The sequence below is a fragment of the Panthera tigris genome, chromosome X (genome assembly GCF_018350195.1).
Source record: "Panthera tigris isolate Pti1 chromosome X, P.tigris_Pti1_mat1.1, whole genome shotgun sequence".
In the NCBI taxonomy this organism is placed as follows: Eukaryota; Metazoa; Chordata; class Mammalia; order Carnivora; family Felidae; genus Panthera; species Panthera tigris.
In genome coordinates this window covers 64,109,556-64,131,334 of record NC_056677.1, presented here as the reverse complement: position 1 = coordinate 64,131,334, position 21,779 = coordinate 64,109,556, and the positions used below count along the sequence as shown (strand labels likewise).

Here is a 21,779-nt window from a genome sequence, read left to right as displayed (position 1 = left end):
AATTTCTCTCTCTCTCTCTCTCTCTCTCTCTCTCTCTCTATCTCTCTCTCTCTCCCCTGCTTCTTATATTTATCCTCCCTCTCTCACTTTTTCTGACCAAGTGTGTCATCAGCCAGGACTTTCTCTCTAGATTCCTTCCAAAATACAACCACTGCCATCACCATCCTCTACAAGTAAAGCGTGGATACCAATCAGTGAAGTTTTGATATTGGAATTCAGATTGGCCATCAGTGATGCGATGTGTTGGTTTGGGTTAAAGAGTGCAGAAGAACTATTCTTAGAGAAAATTTTATCAGCTTCCTGTGTGGAAAATTTCCTCCACTATGAAACTCTAGAGCTCCCCAAAGACTTACTGTAGTTTCCTCTAACTGAGCTACTTCAATGGAAACTAGCTCATCTGTAGAGGCTGATTAGTAACCCTTCTGGGAAGCTTTAGCTCTGCATGGTCTTAGTGGTACAGTGGCTAGTATAAGCATGTGTTCAGGTACCCCTGGCTCTCTTACACATGGAGCAGTGGATAGAATGCTGGTCAAATGGACTACATGATCTCAATTTGAACACTTTCATATCAGAAGAAATGGCTCTCCATTTGGAAAATGGTGGAACTGAAAGGCATAACTTAGCCCAGTGTGGTGCTGTTATTAAGACTCGCCAACTCACAAACACAACAGAATGATCTAAACTGCAAACATTTTCACACCCACCTTCAAGCTTGAAGGCCACTTGATCCCCAACATATACTATTATTGCAAAGGAAACATGAGGCCATCTTCCCTTGTCCACTGTTGAAGACAAGTGCATTCTATTGTGGTTGTCATAAAAGGAAGTTCTAGATATTTACACTAACTATGATAACTGGTAACTATGGCTTTCTTAGAACTATAATGTTAGGGGCACCTGGTTGGCTCAGTTGGTTAAGCATGTGACTCTTGGTTTCGGTGAAGGTCATGATCTATTAGTGGGTTCAAGCTCCACAACAGGCTCTGCACTGACAATGTGGAGCCTGCTTGGTATTCTTTCTCCTTCCCTCTCTCACTACCCCTCATTCACCCTGTCTCTCAAAATAAATAAATAAACTTAAAAAAAAAAACGATAATCGTAGCAGAGGACATCTGATACTGTGTAGTCATTAGCAAGATCATCATAGGCAACCATATATCCATTCCAAGGTTAACAGTGACTTTAACTATATTTATTTTCAAAGGGAAATGGAATATCAGATGTGTTTATTTGGTTATATAATGCCTTTGTTTATTTTCTGCTGTGTTATTATTTTGTTTCAACAGTATCACCAGGTTCCTAAAATTGACTTAAACCCATGATTTGGCTTCCTTGTCAAATCTGAAGGCTTCCATTTTTTGCAGCAGCACTGAGCCATGCACCTTGTTTCTATATAGTCACAGGGTGAAACTTCTAATGATTGAATTGTGCCCTGTTTTTAGTTTTCCAAGAAGTTTCTAATTCTGGTGATTGTGTGATGTTGTAAAGAAATGCTATGATGGTCATACAATTAATACTTAATATTTAATCAGTACACAGAATTTTATTGTATTACTTTTGTGCGTGTTAGTGTTCTAAAAGTAGCAATATTATTAAATTTCCCCCAGATTAACTCTGTAGGCTTAAAGTGCTCAGTTTTAAGACAAGTACTACTTCCTACTCAGGGTACTACACCTTATGGTAAATGTAAACATGCAGACTGCATTCAAGAATAACCTAAAGTAGAGAGGTCATGAACTTTGAGAATGGATTTCCTTTTTGGTTCAGTATTAGCAAGATGGAGGTAGAGGTGGGGGGATATGTATTCTATTCTTTCATGTCCAGTTCTACATTTTTTCATAGATGCCCTGCTGTTTTCAGTTTCCATTGGAATGGTGGAAGATAAAGATTTTGCATCTGCTAATAATGTGATTACAACTTAAACAGTAACAACCAACTCTTCAGTCCCTCTCCTAACAAATGCACTTTGGAATCTCATTCTGGAAAAAATGGAATTGTATGGAGGTTCTCTAGTTGTTAGGTAGACCTAAATAAAGGTTCTGAGCAGATTCCTTTTTTCAGGACATAGAATATCTGTTATGGCTACACTGTTTTGGAGCATGTTTCATCATTAGTGCAGAGACCATGTCTGCCTATCAGTACCTAAAACAGTGAAAATGTTTCCTTGGAAACTTGTAGTAGTATAGTTTCAGTTACTTCCTATTTTTTCCCATTAAAAGACCGTTGCAAATCAGTGTGAGGGCTTTTTCCGTAAATTACTTACAGCAGTTTGTTAAAGTTCACAATCCCTTCAGCTATTTAATGATATTGTCCTGTGAAGAAACTTTGCTAAGTTAACCATATTATTAATTGACTGGTTGGGTGGTGAATGGAATATTAGAAATGTATGAGCTGGAGTTCTGTATTCATTACAGATAAAACCTTTATTTTAAAAAGTAATTCCATTACTAAAAGTAGGAATGAAAGTGAGGTATTTCTAAAGTTTTTCAAAAGTGGATCTTTTTGTTTGTTTGTTTGAATATGATAGTTGAAGAATTATAGCAATCTGTCACTTTACGTGAAACAGACAGACTGTTTATTATGAATACCTTCAAGCTTCTCTTTGGAATATGCTCAGAAATTCATTTGGAGTTATCTTTGTTTTTTCTATTGTTGAAAATTTGGATCCTGGAATTGAGGTTTGGTGGTGGGAACCATTGTTCACAAGTAGCCAGAACTCCTCTTCCTAAAGGATTTTGAGATTGAGGAATACTTGTTTAATATTCTCTTTATGCTTTAGTTCTAGTTCCTCCTTTTGAATTGAATAACATTTTTAAAACTTTTGGTTGTTTTTGTTTTAATTAGTGCTCTGATGCTTAATCTCAGTACTCTTTACTCTCAATCGTCAAATTTTGATAAAACGTGTGCCATTTTCTTTGGTAAGGGAAAGTAGGTCTTAATGTCTTCCAAAACATTATTTGTATGCCTTATCAGCTCCATTAAACATTTTTAAAAACTTAAAAAAAACTGAAGAAAGAATAACCTAAAAAGTAATATATACAGAAAAACTGTCTCTCAAAATGAAGGAAAACAAGACAATTCTAAATAAAAACCTAATAGAAATCATTAATTGAAATACTAGTATTCTCTAACAAAAAGTGTTAAAAAGAGCTTTTTCAGATTAACTTAAATGAAATAAGACAGTAACTGGATCACAAAGGAAGAAACAAAGACCACCATTACAGTTAAATAAATATATAAATATAAGAGAGAATAAACATGTATTTCTTTATAGGACTTTTCTTCTACTCTATGATTTAAAGGAAAATTGCATAAAACATCTATTACTAATAATTACAAAACTCTGTTGGTAAGTTTATAATGTATAAAGGTATAATATGTAGGACAATGATTGAACACAAGAAGGGAATGGGGATATACTGAAGCAAGGTTTTTATATACTACTGAAATAAAATTGACATGTACTAAATTGTTTTAAGGTAAGTTGTTAGATGAAATCTGCAAGGAAACCACTATGAAAATAAATCTAAAACTGAAGTGAATTAAACAGCAAAGGAATTGAAATGGTATTCAATAAGTTGTCTATGTAACACAGATAAAGAAAGAAATAGATGATTAAAAGTCAAAAGACTTTAAAAAAACAAACAGCAAAATTAGCAAATCCATAATCACATTATATACATTAAATATAAATTGATTAAATACTCCAATAACAAAAGATGGTAGAGTGAATTAAAATAAACAATTATATACAAACATATTCTATCTACAGAGGTACACATTAGATTCAAAGACACAAACACGTTGAAAGTAAAAGGAAGTTAAGATGCAAACAGTAATTAAAAGGGATCTGGAAAGGCTCCACTAATATCAGAAAAAATAGATTTTAGGTATCAATTGCTATTAGAGATAAATCATATTATATACCATTTAAAAAGTAATTTAATCAGTGAAACATAGGAGTTAAAAGCATATATGCACCTAAAAATACAGCTCTGAAATATGTGAGATGAAACTGACAGAAGTCAAAAGAGAAATAGACAATTCAACAGTAACAGTTGGAGACCTCAAAAGCTTATTTTCAATAATGGATAAAACAACATGGCAGAAGATAAAAAATAATATTCAACACTATAAACCAACTAAATCAAATAAAGATAATTGAATAATCCATTTAATGACAGCAGAATATATATTCTTCGTAAATAAATATGGAATGTTCATCAAGATAGAACATATATTAAACCATACAACCCTCAAAAACTTTAAAATGATTGATATCACATAAAGTATATTTTCTGACTACAACGAAATTAAATTAGAAATGCATACAAGGAAGTGATGTCAGCAAAATGGTTACAGGGATTTCTAGCATCTGTCTCTCTCTAGAAACATCAATTTACATAATTATTCATGGATGATAATACCTTCACAAGGACCAGTGATTCCAGTGAGATATTACAATACCTGAATGAAGCACAGAGCTAATAAAAGACACATTGAGGGGTGCCTGGGTGGCTCAGTCCGTTAAGCGTCCAACTTTGGTTCAGGTCATGATCTCATGGTTTGAGAGAGACTGTGCTGTCAGCACAGAGCCTGTTTCAGATCATCTGTCCCTTTCTCTCTCTGCTTCCTCCATGCTTATGTTCTCTCTCTCCCTCTTAAAATCAAATAAATAAACATAAAAAAAGAAAAGACACATTGAGGAAAGTAGGAATGGTAGATTCACACTATTTGCCCCACACTTCCACCAAGACCCTTGGTAGGCCAGTGAAGAGAGAGACACCTACTCCATGGGGGAAGGAGAGTGAAGTGATGTCCAACTTCACCATGGATGCCAAAGTACCAGGCCAATCCCTTCAGTCTCAGGTGGTTCCCTGAATGTGTCTACAAAACCAAGCTTCCAGCTCACTCCAGTGTCTGCTGACTTCTGCAGCCTCAGGCAACTCCTGCAACCCTAGGCAGCATCTTTGACACTCGGCACCCAGTGGGATCCTAAAAATCCAAGCCCATACTTTCCATGATGTCTTCCAGCTCCAGTAACCCCAATAAATTTTCATGGCAACTGGCTCCTGGCAGGCTACTATGAACCTAAGGCCCCTGGCTGTCTTCAACACCAGCTGGCTTCAGTGACCCCAGGCATCCTTCACAGTTCCTGATAGTTTTCTTGACCACAGGGTCCCAGAAAACCCCCAAAAACTCAAGCTTCCAACTGAACCAGGCAACAGGAAACTCCACTGGCATCACTTAGCTCCCACAGCCCCAGGAAGATTCCCTGGTACCAAGTTCCTTGTGAGATTTAGAAAACCCAGGTCTCTGTTACATCCCAGTTCCTGGTATTTCATGAAGCCCTAGGCAGGTCCTGTGGCCCAGGCTTTCAACAGGCTCCTGTAAGCCCAGTCTTCTGCCATAGCCAAGTGCTAGGCAGCTCCCATGACCTAGGGTGTATCCTATAGTTCAGGCTCACAATAACCCCCCATAAACCCATTCCAGTAATATACCCTGCAGACTCAGACACTGGGCCCACTCCATGTAATTGATGGTCCTCAACATGTAATTGACTCCTGCAGACCCAGGATCCAGCATCACTCACACAGAAACAGGGTCCATGCCCATCACAACAGACTCAAGATCAGGGCCTGTCCTCACTGAATCTAGACTTCAGCCATACCCCTTAGGCCCAGACACCAGACTCATCCCATGTACCCAAATACCCACTGTGAATATCTGCTGATCCAGACACCAGACTTGCAGGCTCAAAGACACAAGTAGCAAGGCCAACCATGGACACCACCAAATAGCCCAACTGGAATCTCTGGACAGGCTGACTGGTGAAGAATTTTGTCTGTCAAGGCCAGTCTATAAGGACTGGGAGAAGTGCCTACACCTTGAAATAACAGACACCAACACAAGGCGACAGGATCATGAATAATCAAAGAAACATAAAAGTTAGCAGAAGGAAGTAACAAAGATGAGAGTACAATAAATGAAATAGAGGTAAAAAAAATCCACAAAAACCCAATACAAGATAAATAGAAGAAACTAAGAGTGTTTTTTGTAAAGAAACAGAATTGATGACATTTTAGGTAGGATAAATAAGGAAAAAGATTGAAGACCCAAATAAATATAGTCAGAAATTAAATTGACACCACACAAATACAAAGACTCATAAAAGACTACAATGAATACACCAACAAATTGCACAACCTAAAAGAAGTGAATAAATTCCTACATAAATGCAACCTACAAGATACAATCATAAGGAAATAGGAACTCTAAACATAACTATAACAAGTAAGATGGTAAAATCTTTAATCAATAACCTGCCAACACAGAAAAAACCCGGACCATATGGTTTCATGGGTGAATTCCACAAAACATGTAAAATGGAATTAATAACAATCCTTCTAAAACTCTTCCAAAAAAGTGAAAGAGAGGAAACATTCCCAAACTCATTTTATGAGGCCAGCATTATCTGATATCAAAGTGAGATAAGGATTCTAAAAAGTATAGGCCAATATACCTGATGAAAATGGTTCCAAAAATTCTCAACCATATACTAGCAAACTGAAATCAACAGCACATTAAAAGGATCATACACCATGATAAAGTGGAATTTATTCCTGGAACGCAAGTATGATTCAACATACACAAGTATGATTCAACATACACAAAGCAATAAATCTGATATATTACATTAACAGAGTGAAAAATATGATCATTTCAAATTGATACAGAAATATTACCTGATAAAATTCAACATCTGTTCATGATTTAAAAAAAAACTCTCAATAAATTCTTATGGTGGGAATGTACCTCAAATAGCATGAAATAAGGAAAGAAGCTCACCATATATGACAAACCCATAGCTAAAATTATACTAAGTTGTGAAAGACTGAAGCTTTCCTTCTAAGATTAGCAACAAGACAAGGGTGACCACTCTCATTATCCCTGATCATCTTAGCACTGGAAGTCTTAGCTAGAGCAATCAGAAATTTAATAAGTAAACAAATAAATAAATAGCAACTAATTGGAGAAGAAATGAAAATTGTAGATGATATGATCTTATGTATAGAAAACTCCTAAGGATTCCAAAAAAAAATGTTAGAACTAATCAAGAAACTCAGTAAAGCTATAGCATGCAAATAAACATACAAAATTAGTTTCATTTCTAGATATTAAGAACAAATCAGAAATAGAAATAAAGAAAACAATCTCATTTACAATAGCATTAAATTATTAAATACTTGATATAGAGAATTGAATATAAGATGGTGGCGTATGAGGACACTGGGCTTACCTTGTCCTGCTGATCACTTAGATTGTAACCACATCTGCCTAAATAACCCAGAAAAACACCAGAAGACTAGCAGAACGGACTCTCTGGAGCTAAGGGTAGGCAAAAGGCCCACGGAAGAGGGTAGGAAGGGAGAAGACGTGGTGCATGCTACAAAGACTGGCTGAGGGAGCCAGGGCAGTGGAAGGGCAGCCCATCCAGCAAGGCAGAGCCCCCTAAGTCTGGCATGCAAAAGCAGAGGGGCTTGATTCCGTGAGTTCTGACAGCCAGAAGGGCTTAACAACTGGAAAGTTAAAAGTCAACAGCTCTGCTTTTGGAGAGTGAGGACGGTGAGAAGACACCAGGAGGGAGAGTTGAGCCCCAGAAGGCAGAGCTCAGCTCGATGGGGGACAAAGGCACAGGCAACTGCCATTTCCCTCTCCCATCCCCAGGCCTAAATACCAAAGGGAACCAGTTCCCCTTACTAAACTTGTTTGCATGGCACAAACACCCAACACTGTGCTTCTGTGGATCCATCTCTCCTATGGGTCATCTCCCTCCTGGTACTGCAGGGCCCCTCCCTCAGGGGACCACCAATGGCAAAGTGAGCTGAGGCTCCCCTCCCACCCCTGTGCACCTTACAGATCCACCCCCTCTAATGTGTCAGATGCCATCAAAGCAGCAACACAAGCCTGGAAGTGTGCAAGTAGCCCAGACAGGGGCCACACCACTCCACAGTGAATCCTGCCCCTGGGAGAGAGGAAGATAAGATACACACCAGTCTGACAGTGGCCCCAGCGGTGGGCTGGGGGCAGCCATCGGGTCTGACTGTGGCCCCACCCACCAACACAAGTTACTCCAGACAGCACAGGGGAAGTGCCCTGCAGTTTGGAGCCACCCCAAGAACTACCCAAAATGACAAAACAGAAGAATTATCCATAAAAGAAACTCCAGGAAGTAGTGAAAGCTAACAAATTGATCAAAACCGACTTAAGCAATATAATGCAACAAGAATTTAGAATAGTAGTCATAAAATTAATCGCTGGGCTTGAAAAAAGCATAGAGAACAGCAGAGAATCTATGGCTACAGAGATCAAGGGACTAAAAAATAGTCATGAGGACATAAAAATGCTATAAATGAGGTGCAAAATAAAACGGAGGTGACCATAGAACTGATTTAAGAGGAAGAGTAGAGAATAGGTGAATTAGAAAATAAAATATGGAAAAAGAGGAAGCTGAGAAAAAGAGAGATAAAAAAATCCAGAAGTATGAGGGGAGAATTAGAGAACTAAGTGACGCAATCAAACAGAACAATATCCATATCATAGGAATTCCAGAAGAAGAAGAGACAGAAAGGAGCTGAAGGTGTATTTGAACAAATCATAGCTGAGAACTTCCCTGCTCTGGGGAATGTTAAAGGCATTGAAATCCAAGAGGCACAGAGAACCCCTTCAGATGTAACTCGAATCGATCTTCTGCACAACTTATTATAGTGAAACTGGCAAAATACAAGGACAAAGAGAATTCTGAAAGCAGGTAGGGATAAACAGACTCTAACTTATAAAGGTAGACACATAAGGGTAGTAGCAGACCTATCTACTGAAACTTGGCAGTCCAGAAAGGAATGGCAAGAAATCTTCAATGTGATGAGCAGAAAATATATGCAGCTGAGAATCTTTATCCATCAAGTTTGTCATTCAGAATAGAAGGAGAGATAAAGGTTTTTGCAAACAAACAAAAACTGAAGGAATTCATCACCACTAAACCAGCCCTACAAGAGATCTAAGGGGGATTCTGTGAAAAATGTTTCAAGGACCACAAGGTACCAGAGACATCATTACAAGCAGGAAACCTACAGACATCACAATGACTCTAAACCCATATCTTTTAATAAAAACACTGAATGTAAATGGACTAAATGCTCCAACCAAAAGACATAGGGTATCAGAATGGATAAAAAAAACAAGACCCATATATTTTCTGTCTACAAGAGACACATTTTAGATCACAGGACACCTTGAGGTTGAAAGTGAGGGGATGAGAAACTATCTATCATGCTGCTGAAAGTCAAAAGAAATCTGGAGTAGCCATACTTATATCAGATAAACTAGACTTTAAATTATAGCCTGTAACAAGAGGTGAAGAAGGACATTATATAATACTTACAGGGTTTATCCATCAGGAAGAGCTAACAATTATAAATGTCTATGCACTGAATATGGGAGCCTCCAAATATATAAAACAATTAGGGGCATCTGGATGACTCAGTCTGTTAAGCGTGCCACTAAGGCTCAGGTCATGATCTTGCAGTCCGTGAGTTTGAGCCCCGTGTCTGGCTCTGTGCTGACAGCTCAGAGCCTGGGGCTTGTTTCAGACTCTCTCCCTCTCTCTCTGACCCTTCCCCATTCATGATCCATCTCTCTCTGTCTCACAAAAATAAACATTATTTTTTAAAATAATTAATCACAAACATAAGCAACCTTATTGATAAGAATGTGGTAATTGCATTAATTGCATTTTAATACTCCACTTAAAGCAATGGATAGAACATCTAGACACAGGATCAATAAAGAAACAAGGGCCCTGAATGATTCATTGAATCAGATGGACTGATATATTTAGAACTCTGCATCCCAAAGCAACAGAATATACTTTCTTCTTGAGTGCACATGGAACATTCTACAAGACAGATGGCATACTAGGTGACAAAACACCACTTCAAAAGTATAAAAGAATTGAGATCATACCATGCACATGTTCAGGTCACAATGCTATGAAACTTGAAATCAACCACAGGAAAAAGTCTGGAAAATCTCCAGACTGGAAGAGTATGTCTGGAGAAGCATGGAAAGTCTGGAAAAGCATGGAAGTTAAAGAACACCCTACTAAAGAATGAATGGGTCAACCAGGCAATTAGAGAAGAAATTTAAAAATATATGGAAAAAAATGAAAATGGAAAGACAACAATCCAAAAGCTTTGGGATGCAGCGAAGTTAGTCCTGAGAGGAAATACATTGCAATCCAGGCATATCTCAAGAAACAAGAAAAATCCCAAATAAAAAATCTAACAGCACACCTAAAGGAAATAGAAGCAGAACAGCAAAGGCATCCCAAAACAAGCAGAAGAGAAATAATAAAGATGGGAGCACAAATACACAATACAGAATCTAAAAAACTGTAGAGCAGATCAACGAAACCAAGAGTTGGTTTTTTGAAAAAATAAACAAAATTGACAAACCTCTAGCCAGGCTTCTCAAAAAGAAAAGGGAGAGGACCCAAATAGATAAAATCATGAATTAAAATGCAATTATGGCTACCAATCCCTCAGAAATACAAGCAATTATCAGGGAATACTAGGAAAAATTATATGCCAACAAATTGGACAACCTGGAAGTAATGAACAAATTCCTAAGCATCCACACACCTCCAAAACTCACACAGGAAGAAATAGAAAACTTGATCAGACCCATAACCAGGGAAGAAATTGAAGCAGTTATCAAAAATCTCCCAACAAATAAGTGTACAGGACCACATGGGTTCCCTGGGGAATTGTATTGGACATTTAAAGCAGAGATAATACCTAATTTTCTCAAGCTGTTCCAAAAAATAGAAATGGAAAGAAAACTTCCAGACTCACTCTATGAAGCCAGCAGTATTTTGATTCCCAAACCAGACAGAGACCCAGCCAAAAAAGAGAACTACAGGCCGATATCCCTGATGAATACGGTTGCAAAAATTCTCAACAAGATACTAGCAAATCAAATTCAACAGCATATAAAGAGAATTATTCAACATGATCAAGTGGGATTCATTCCTGGCATGTAGGGCTGGTTCAACATTCACAAATCAATTATCACATTGATACATCACATTAACAAAAGAAAAGATAGGAACCATATGATCATGTCTATTAATGCAGAAAAAGCATTGGACAAAATTCAGCATCCTTTCTTAATAAATACCCTCGATAAAGTCAGGATAGAAGGAACATACTCAAACATCATCAAAGCCATTTTTGAAAAGCCCACAGCTAACATCATCCTCAATGGGGAAAAACTGGGAGCTTTCCCCCTGAGATCAGGAACGTCACAGGGATGTCCACTCTCACCGCTGTTGTTTCACATAGCGTTGGAAGTGCTAGCATCAGCAATCAGACAACAAAAGGAAATCAAAGGCATCAAAATTGTCAAAGGTGAAGTCAAGCTTTCACTTTTTGCAGATGACATATTGTACACGCGAAACCTGATAGACTCCACCAAAAGTCTGCTAGAACTGATACATGAATTCAGCAAAGTCGCAGGATACAAAATTAATGTAAAGAAATCAGTTGCATTCTTCTACACTAATAATGAAGCAACAGAAAGACAAATAAAGACACTGATCCCATTCACAATTGCATCAAGAATCATAAAATACCTAGAAATAAACCTAACCAAAGATGTAGAAGGTCTGTATGCTGAAAACTATAGAAAGCTTATGAAGGTAATTGAAGAAGATATAAAGAAATGGAAAAACATTCCATGCTCATGGGTGGGAAGAATAAATATTGTTAAAATGTCAATACTACCCAAAGCTATCTACACATTCAATGCAATCCCAATCAAAATTGCACCAGCACTCTTCTCAAAGCTAGAATAAGCAATCCTAAAATTTGTATGGAACCACGAAAGACCCCAAATAGCCAAAGTAATATTGAAGAAAAAGACCAAAGCAGGAGGCATGACAATCCCAGACTTTAGCCTCTACTACAAAGCTGTAATCATCCAGACAGTATGGTATTGGCACAAAAACAGACACACAGACCAATGGAATAGAATAGAGACTCCAGAATTGGACCCACAAAAGTATGGCCAACTAAGCTTTGACAAAGCAGAAAAGAATACCCAATGGAAAAAAGACAGTCTCTTTAACAAATGGTGCTGGGAGAACTGGACAGCAACATGAAGAAGAATGAATCTAGACCACTTTGTTACACCATTCACAAAAATAAACTCAAAATGGGTAAAGGACCTGAATGTGAAACAGGAAACCATCAAAACCCTACAGGAGAAAGCAGGAAAAAACCTCTCTGACCTCAGCCGCAGCAATTTCTTGCTTGACACATCTCCAAAGGCAAGGGAATTAAAAGCAAAATGAACTATTGGGACCTCACAAAGATAAAAAGCTTCTGCACTCCAAAGGAAACAATCAACAAAACTAAAATGCAACCGGCAGAATGGGAAAAGATATTTGCAAATGACATATCAGATAAAGGGCTAATATTCAAAATCTGTAAAGAACTCACCAAACTGCACACCTGAAAAACAATCCAGTGAAGAAATGGGCAGAAGACATGAATAGTCACTTCTCTAAAGAAGACATCCAGATGGCCAACAGGCACATGAAAAAATGCTCAATGTTACTTCTCATCAGGGAAATACAAATCAAAACCACACTGAGATACCACCTCAAGCCAGTCAGAGTGGTTATAATGAAAAAACCAGGAGACTATAGATGCTGGAGAGTATGTGGAGAAACGGGAACCCTCTTGCACTTTTGTTGGGTATGCAAAGTGGTGCAGCCGCTCTGGAAAACAGTGTGGAAGTTCCGCAAAAAATTAAAAATGGATCTACCCTTGACCCAGCAATAGCACTGCTAGGAATTTACCCAAGGGATACAGGAGTGTTGATGCATAGGGGCACTTGTACCCCAATGTTTATGGCAGCACTTTCAACAATAGCCAAATTATGGAAAGAGCCTAAATGTCCATCAACTGATGAATGGATAAAGAAATTGTGGTTTATATACACAATGGAATACTACTTGGCAATGAGAAAGAATGAAATATGACCTTTTGTAGCAATGTGGATGGAACCGGAGAGTGTTTTGCTAAGTGAAATAAGGCATACAGAGAAAGGAAGATACAATATGTTTTCACTCTTATGTGGATCCTGAGGAACTTAACAGAAGGCCATGAGGGACAGGAAGGAAAAAAAAAAGTTAGAGAGGGAGAGAGCCAAACAGTAAGAGACTCTTAAAAACTGAGAATAAACTGAGGGTTGATGAGGAGTGGGATAGAAGGTAGGGTGAGTGATGGGCATTGATGAGGGCACCTGTTGGTAGGAGCACTGGGTGTTGTATGGAAACAAATTTATAAATAAATTTCATAATAAAAAATAATAAAATAAAATATTAAATACTTAGGAATAAATTTAATCAAGGAGTTTTAAAATCTATATACTAAATCTTTGATAAAATTAATTGAAAAAGACACAAATGGAAATATATCCCATGTCCATGGATCATAAGTATTAATAATATTAAATATATTAAAACACCCATAGTTAGCAAAATCATTTTATAATCATTTCTATGTCTATCAAAATTGCAATGTCATTTTTTACAAAAATAGAAAAAAAATTCCAAAATTTCATATGGAACCACAAAAAAATTCTCAAATTCACAATATTCCTTAGATAGAACAAAGCAGGAGCAATCAGAGTTGCCAATTTCAAAACAATGTTAATCAAAATAATATGTTCCGTGCATTTAAACTGACACATAAACAAATGAGCCAAATTAAAAGCCAAGAAATAAACCTATGTATCTACAGTCAACTAATATTTGTGGACATGGCCAAGAAAACATGCCGAAGAAGAGTGTCTCTTCAATAAATGGTGAAGGGAAAATTGGATATTCACATGGAAAAGAGTTAAATTTGACCTTATATCACTCACAAGAACAATTGAATTGAAATGGATTAAACTATGAAATGTAGTACCTCCAACCACATAAATAGAAGAAACACAGGAAATAAACTCCTTGACCTTAGTCCTGGCAATGATTTTATGGATATGACACTAAATCCATAAGCAACAAAAGCAAAAATGAACATTGGGACTACATTAAAGGAAAAACACTCTGCATAAGCCACCATGGAAAACAATGTGGAAGTTCTCAAAAATTTAAAAATAGAACTACTCTACTATCTAGTAATGACACTACTGGGTATTTACCCAAATAATAGAAAAAACACTAATTCAAAAAGTTATATGAACCTGTATATTTACTGCAGCATTATTTACAATAGCCAAATTATGAAAGCAGCCCAAGTGTCCATAGACAGATAAATGGATAAAGAAGATGTGGTACACACACATGCACACACACAGTGGAATATTATTTAGCCATAAAAAGGATAAAATCTTTCCATTTGTAACGACATGGATAGAGCTGGATAGTATAATGATAAGCAAAAAAGTCAGAGAAAGACAAACACAATATTATTTCATTCATGTGGAATTTAAGAACCAAGACAAATGAACAAATTAAAAAAGAAAGACAAACCAAAAATCAGACTGCTAACTACAGAGAACAAACTGATGGTTACTAAAGGGTTGATGGGTGGATGGGTTAAATAAGTAATGGGGATTAAAGAGTATAGTTACCATGGTGAGCACTGAGCAATGTATAAAATTGTTAAATCACTATATTGTACACCTGAAAATAATATAACACTGTATGTTAACTATACGGGAATTCACATTAAAAACTTAATAAAATAAAATAAAATAAAATAAAATAAAATAAAATAAAATAAAACATTCCACACAGCAAAATAAATAGCCAATAAAATCAAAAGGCAACCTACAGAATGTGAGAAAATAGTTGCAATACTTATGTATGGTGAGGGATTAATACCCAAAATACATGATTAACTCATACAACTCAATAGCAAAAAAGTGAAAAATCCAACTAACACATTGAGAAAAGAATTTAAAAAAACTTTCCTAAGGAAGACATAAATGGCCAAGGGGTATATGAAGAGATGCTCAACATTAGTAATTATCAGAGAAATGCAACTCAACACCACAATTAGATATTACCTCCCAGGTGTTTGAATGGCTATTGTGAAAAGGTAAATGATGACAAGTGTCAGTGAGGATATGGAGAAAAGGAAATCTTGTGCACTGTAAATTGGTAGATGTAAATTGATACACCACTATGAAAGCAATATGGAGTTTTCTCCAAAGGAAAAGAAAAAAACAAAACTACCATAAAATAAGTCAGACAGAGAAAGACAGATACTATATGATCTCATATATATGTAAAGTCTATAAACATACACACACACACACACACACACACACACACACACATTCATAAATATGAGGAAGAGATTAGTGGCTGTTCAGAGGGATGTGGTGGGCCAAATGTGTGAATTCAAAAGGTACAAATATCCATTTATAAATAAGTCATAGTGCTGTAATGTACAGCATGGTGACTATAGTTAATAATACTGCATTACATACTTGAAAGTTACTAGGAGAGTAAATTTTAAAAGTTTTCATTAAAGGAAAAATTGTGACTATATACAATGATGTATATTATTAGACTTATTTTGCTGGTCATCTCACAATATATACAAATACCAAGTCATTATACACCTGACATATAAACTGACACATAGACTAATAGACAAAATCTGTCTATCTCTATATCTATCATTTATCATCTATCATCTATCTATATCTATCTAGTGACATGTTGCTCATCCACAAAGAAGGGAACCCTACCATTTGTGACAAATGAATGGTCCTTTGGAACATTAGGCTAAGTAAAATGTATCTGATAGAGAAAGACAAATAATGTATGTTCTCACTTTTGGTGCAATCTGTAAAAGCTAAGGAGGTAGAAACAGAGAGTAGAATTGTGGTTGCTGGAAGCTGGGGGGGTGGGCAAAATGGGAATAGGTTGGTCAAAGGGTATAAACTTCCAGCTCTAAGATGAATAAGTTGTGGGAATCTATGTACAACATGTGTCTACAATCAACAGTCTACAATCAACTGCATTATATACTTCAAAGTTCTTATGAGAGTTAACCTTAAATATTATCACTATATACACTATACACACTATATACACTATATACACAAAATATACACAATTATTTAAGGGGATGGAGAATTTAAGTTTATTGTGTTAATTATATTTAACACATCATATACCTTACATAGTTTACATATATGTCAATATTATGTTAATAAATCTAGAAAAAAAACACAAAAAACCCTAACAATATGGAAAAAACATGAGGAGTAAAGGTGGAAATCACAGTATGAATCTCCACTGCTATAAATGTCAAATTTATTACTAGGTTCAAGTGGAAAGATTTGGACTATATCAGCTTTTCTATAAAAACATAGACATCAAAAGATGTAATTTTACATTGATTTTGTACTTAGATTTTACATTTATATTTAAAAGAAACAAAAAACTGACAGATGAATCTTTCTGGAGAATAACTGTTTAAATTCATCTACTTAAAATGGTGGTTGAAATTTGATAATATATAAGGGAAAATGTTTGGTTGGGTATTCATCTTCAATAAGAATAATAAGCTATACATTTATATTTTATCTGAGTAAAGTTGAGGCACAATATTACATTGGTTTCAGGAGCACAATACAGTGATTCAATTTCCCTATGCATTACACTATGTTCACCACAAGTGTAGTTAACATTTGTCACCATACAACACTATTACAAGGTATTACAAAGTATTGCTGTACCTTTGTAGACATAGTCTCTGAAATGACACTAATTTCAAGATACTCAAAATGTCACTGTAGTCTAACAGTCAGAATAGGGAATTACTGAAGTCAGGCGATCAATGGAACTTCAGCTTAGATCTAGCTCACAGTGGGTCCAATAGGTCCCTGAACCAATCCTGTGGTTATTTTCCAAGTTCTTGAATGTACAATTGGAATAGACATACTCAGTAACTGGCAGAATCTCCACGTTGGTTCCTTGACTTGTGGAGTAGGAAAACCCAAGTGGAAGCCACTAGAACTGCCTCTACCTACAAAAATGGTAAACCAAAAGGAATATCACATTCTTGGAAGGATTGAAGAGTTTAGTGTCACCACCAAGGACTTGAAAAATGTAGGGAGAATGATTCCCACCACATCTCTGTTTAATTCATCAGTTTAGTCTGTGAAGACAAGAGATGGATCTTGGTGATCCAAAGCCATGTTTGCTTGAGCATCTCTTGGTCTAGCAAAGGCTTTTTCTTGATACCTGCTAGTAAAGGTCACTGGAATCAGTTTTCTTTCAGCTGTCAAGGTCAGCAATATACCTTTACTGCCCTTTCCCAGGGGTGTAGAAACTCCAGCTCTGTCATAATTTAGTCCAAAAGGACTTTGTTCACCTTTCCCTTGGACAAGATTAGGATGTCATGCTGGTCCATTACTTTGATATTATACTGATTGGATTTGGTAAGTAGGAAGTAAAAACTACTCTAGGCATATCAGCAAGACTTTTACATGTCAGAAAGTGGGAAATAAATTCCACAAATAACTAAAGCTTTCTACTTCAATGAAACTCATAGGGATCTAGAGGGGTTGGGCATGTTGAGATAGTCCTTCTAAAGTAAAGGATATATAGATATATCTGGTCCCTACTACCACCACACACACACACACACACACACACACACACACACACACAAAGATACATCTAATTGCCCTGTGGAATTTTGGAGGCAACATATTCCATATTTGAGCATGCTAGCCTAGCCCACTTACTGAGTGACCCAAAAAGTTTCCAGTTTTGAGTGAGGCCCAGAACAAGAGAAGGCTCTGAAACAAGATCACACTACCATACAAGCTGCTCTTCCACTTAAGTTATGCAATCCTGTAGATCAGATGGTGAATAAACTGACAGTGGAAGGTAGAGACACTATGTGAAGCCTTTTGGAAGCTTCTATAGCTGAATCACAGTAATGATATTGAAATTTGAACCAAAGCTCTGTCATCTTCTGTGGATAAATACCGTTCTTTTGGGAAGCACATTTTGTTTTGCTATTAGGATTTAGTAAAGACTGAATACTGCACCATGGACCACCAAATTACCATGCAATCTAAACTGCCAATCATAAATTTAAGCCATAACTTTGGGCATGCACAGAGGCATCATATTATCAAATAAAAGTGGTACATAAAAGACCAAGTACTAACAGGTCCTAAAGCCACAAGTTGCATGGGGAAGGCCTAAATACCCATGACCCTGCTACATTACTTCAGAATTGCTTTTTCACTGTTGGTGGGAATGCAAACTGTTGCAGCAACTCTGGAAAACAGTATGGAGGTTCCTCAAAAAACTAAAAATAGAATTACCCAATGACCCAGCAATTGCACTACTAGGTATACAAAAGGATATAAAAATGGTGATTAAAATGCGCACATGCACCCTAATGTTTATAGCAGCGCTATGGGCAATAACCAAATTACAGAAAGAGCCCAAATGTCCACCGATGATAAATGGAGAAATAAGATGTGATATATATACACAATGGTATATTATTTGGCAACCAGAAATAGTGACATCTTGCCATTTGCAACAATGTGGATGGAATTAGAGTGTATTATGCTAAGTGAAATAAGTCAGTCAGAGAAAGACAAATATATAATTTTACTCATATGTGGAATTTAAAAAACAAAATAGATGAAATAGGGGAAGAGAAGGAAAAATAAGATAAAAAAAAGAGAGGGGGGCAAGCCAGAAGAGACTCTTAAATACAGAGAACAAACTGAGGATTGCTGGTGAGTGGGGGATTGGCTAAATGGGTGATGGGCATTAAGGAGGGCACTTGTTGGGATGAGCACTCTAAAAAAAGTTAGAGAGGGAAGGAGCCAAACCATAAGAGACTCTTAAAAACTGAGAATAAACTGAGGGTTGATGGGGGCGGGAAGGAGGGGAAAGTGGGTGATGGACATTGAGGAGGGCATCTGTTGGGATGAGCACTGGGTGTTGTAGGGAAACCAATTTGACAATAAATTTCATATTAAAAAAATATTAAAAAAATAAAAAAGGAGGGCACTTGTTGGGATGAGCACTTGGTCTTATATGTAAGTGATGAATCACTGGGTTCTACTCCTGAAACCTATAATACACTCTATGTTAACTAACTAGAATGTACATAAATTTATTTAAAAAAAAAAGAATTTTCTATAACAAGTTGACTAAAGAAGAGAAAACTCAGGTCTAGTTTACAGACGCAAGTCTGCATTATGTAGGCTCCACCCAAAATGAACAGCTGCAGCACTATACAACTTCTCTGAGATATCTCCTAAAGGATTATAGTAAAATTAAACCCTATCCATGGGCAGAACTCAAACAGTGAAACCGGTTATTCATTTTCGTCAGAAGGGAAAGTGGCCAGAAGTATGACTGTATATCTATTCATATCCTGTGGTCAATGGTTTTGATGAATAGTCAAGGACTCAGAAAAAAAAACATAATTGGAAAATTGGTGGCACTGAGCTATGGTGAAGAGATACCTGGATATAACTCTCTAAAAGGTAAAGAATGTGAAGATATTAGAGTCTCATATGTATATTTCCTGAAAGATGACCTCAGAAAAGGAAGGTTTTAATAATCAAAGAGATAGGACAACAAATTTTGTGGATACCATTCAACTTCTTTCACCAGCCACACACGTCATGGCTCAATAAGCTCATAAAGTGCCCATGGTGGCAGGGATTGAGATTATGCCTGGGCTCAACAACATGTGTTTTCGGTCACTAAGGCTGACCTGACTGGCACTGAATGCCCAATATTCAAGCAACAGGAACCACTAATGAGTACTTTATATGGCAGTATTATTAGAGGTGATCTACCAGCTAGCTGGTAGCAGGGTTATTATATTGGACAACTTATTTAATGGATGAGTAAAAAAGACTTATCGAGGAGACACTTTGGATATGGATTTTCTCTCCCTGCTTGCAATATTTGTGTCAAGACTATCATCTTTGGACTTACAGAAAACCTAATACACTGTCATTTTATTTCACACAGCATTGCTTCTTAGCAAGGAACTCATATTACAACAAAATTAAATAGAACAATGAGTCCATTCTCATGGAATTCACTGTTGTTAACGATGTTTCCCATCATTTTAATGCAGTTGGTTGGATGACATTTTGAAGTCTCAATCACAGCACCAGCTAAGTGACAAGATATTGCAAGGTTGAGACTGTGTGTTCCAGGAAGCTGTAGGTGTTCTAATTAAGTTTCCTGCCAGTTTCCTCCATAGCCAAGATTATAGGTCTACCAAGCAAAGGCTTTTTTCACTATTACTTGCAGTAATACACTAGCAAAAAATTTACCTTCCACCCCTGCAATTTTAAGCACTTCTGGTTGACTTAGAGATTTTACTTCCAAAGAGAAGAATGCTTCCAAAAGAAGACACAACAATGATACACTGAACTGAAATTTCAGACTTTCACTAGGCCACTTTCAACTCCTTATGTCTCTGAATCAAGATGCAAAAAAGAAAAATACTGTATGAATAGAAAAATGGATCCTAATTACCAAAGGGAAGTTGGGTTGTTAATACACAATTCAAGTAAGGAAGAGTATATGGGGCTAGGAGACAGTGTGTCTTTATTATAGGAGATACCTTACAGAGTATCATGTCTTGTGAGTAAAGTCAATGGAAGACTATAACAATAAAACACAGGTAGGACTCCTAAAGGCCTAGAACATTCAAGAATATAATTTTGAGTTCTCTACAATCAAAGAACCATGAAAATATGGAGTGCTTCCCCAGGAAAAGGGGAATATAAAATGGATATTGGAAGAAGGTAGTTAAAAATACCAGTTTTAATCTAAGCAAAAAAATCAACACAGAAACTGGCTTTGAATGACACACTGGACCAGATGGACTTACCAGACGTACACAACATTTCATCCTACAGCAGCAGAATACACATTCTTGTCAAGTACACATGGAACATTCTCCAGAATAGATCACATATTGGGCCACAAATTAGCCCTCAAAAAGTACAAAAATATTGAGATCATACCATGCATATTTTCAGACAATAATGCTATGAAACATGAAGTCAACCACAATGTTGATCCTTGGAAAGGCCAAGGAACATCCTACTAAATAATGAATGGGCTAACCAGAAAATTAAAGAACAAATAAAAAATACATTGAAATAAATGAAAGTGATAACAAGACAGTACAAAACCTGTGAGATGCAGCAAAAGTAGTCATAAGAGGGAAGTATATAGTACTTCAAGAAACAAAAACAAAAAAAAATCTCAAGTACAAAAGTTAACTTTACACCTGAAGGAGCTATAAAAAGAAGAGAAAATAAAGCCTAAATCCAGCAGAAGAACAAAATAATAAAGATCACAGCAGAAATAAACAATAAAAGCTGACAGATGAATCTTTCTGGAGAATAATTGTTTAAATTCATCTACTTAAAATGGTGGTTGAAATTTTACAAATATAAGGGAAAATGTTTGATTAGAGATTCATCCTGAATGAGAATAATAAGCTATACATTTATTTTTTTATTTGAATAAAGTTGAGGCACAATGTTAGATTAGTTTCAGGAGCACAATACAGTGATTCAATTTCCCTATTCATTACACTATGTTCACCACAAGTGTAGCTAACATTTGTCACCATACAACATTATTACAAGGTATTACAAAGTATTGCTGTACC

At 36.5% G+C, this 21,779-nt stretch overlaps 1 pseudogene; it reads left to right on the top strand.

Annotated features, from left to right (window-relative positions):
• The first annotated feature begins 91 nt into the window (after positions 1 to 91).
• Positions 92 to 681, top strand: LOC102961832 (annotated as a pseudogene).
• Positions 682 to 21,779: the final 21,098 nt, after the last annotated feature.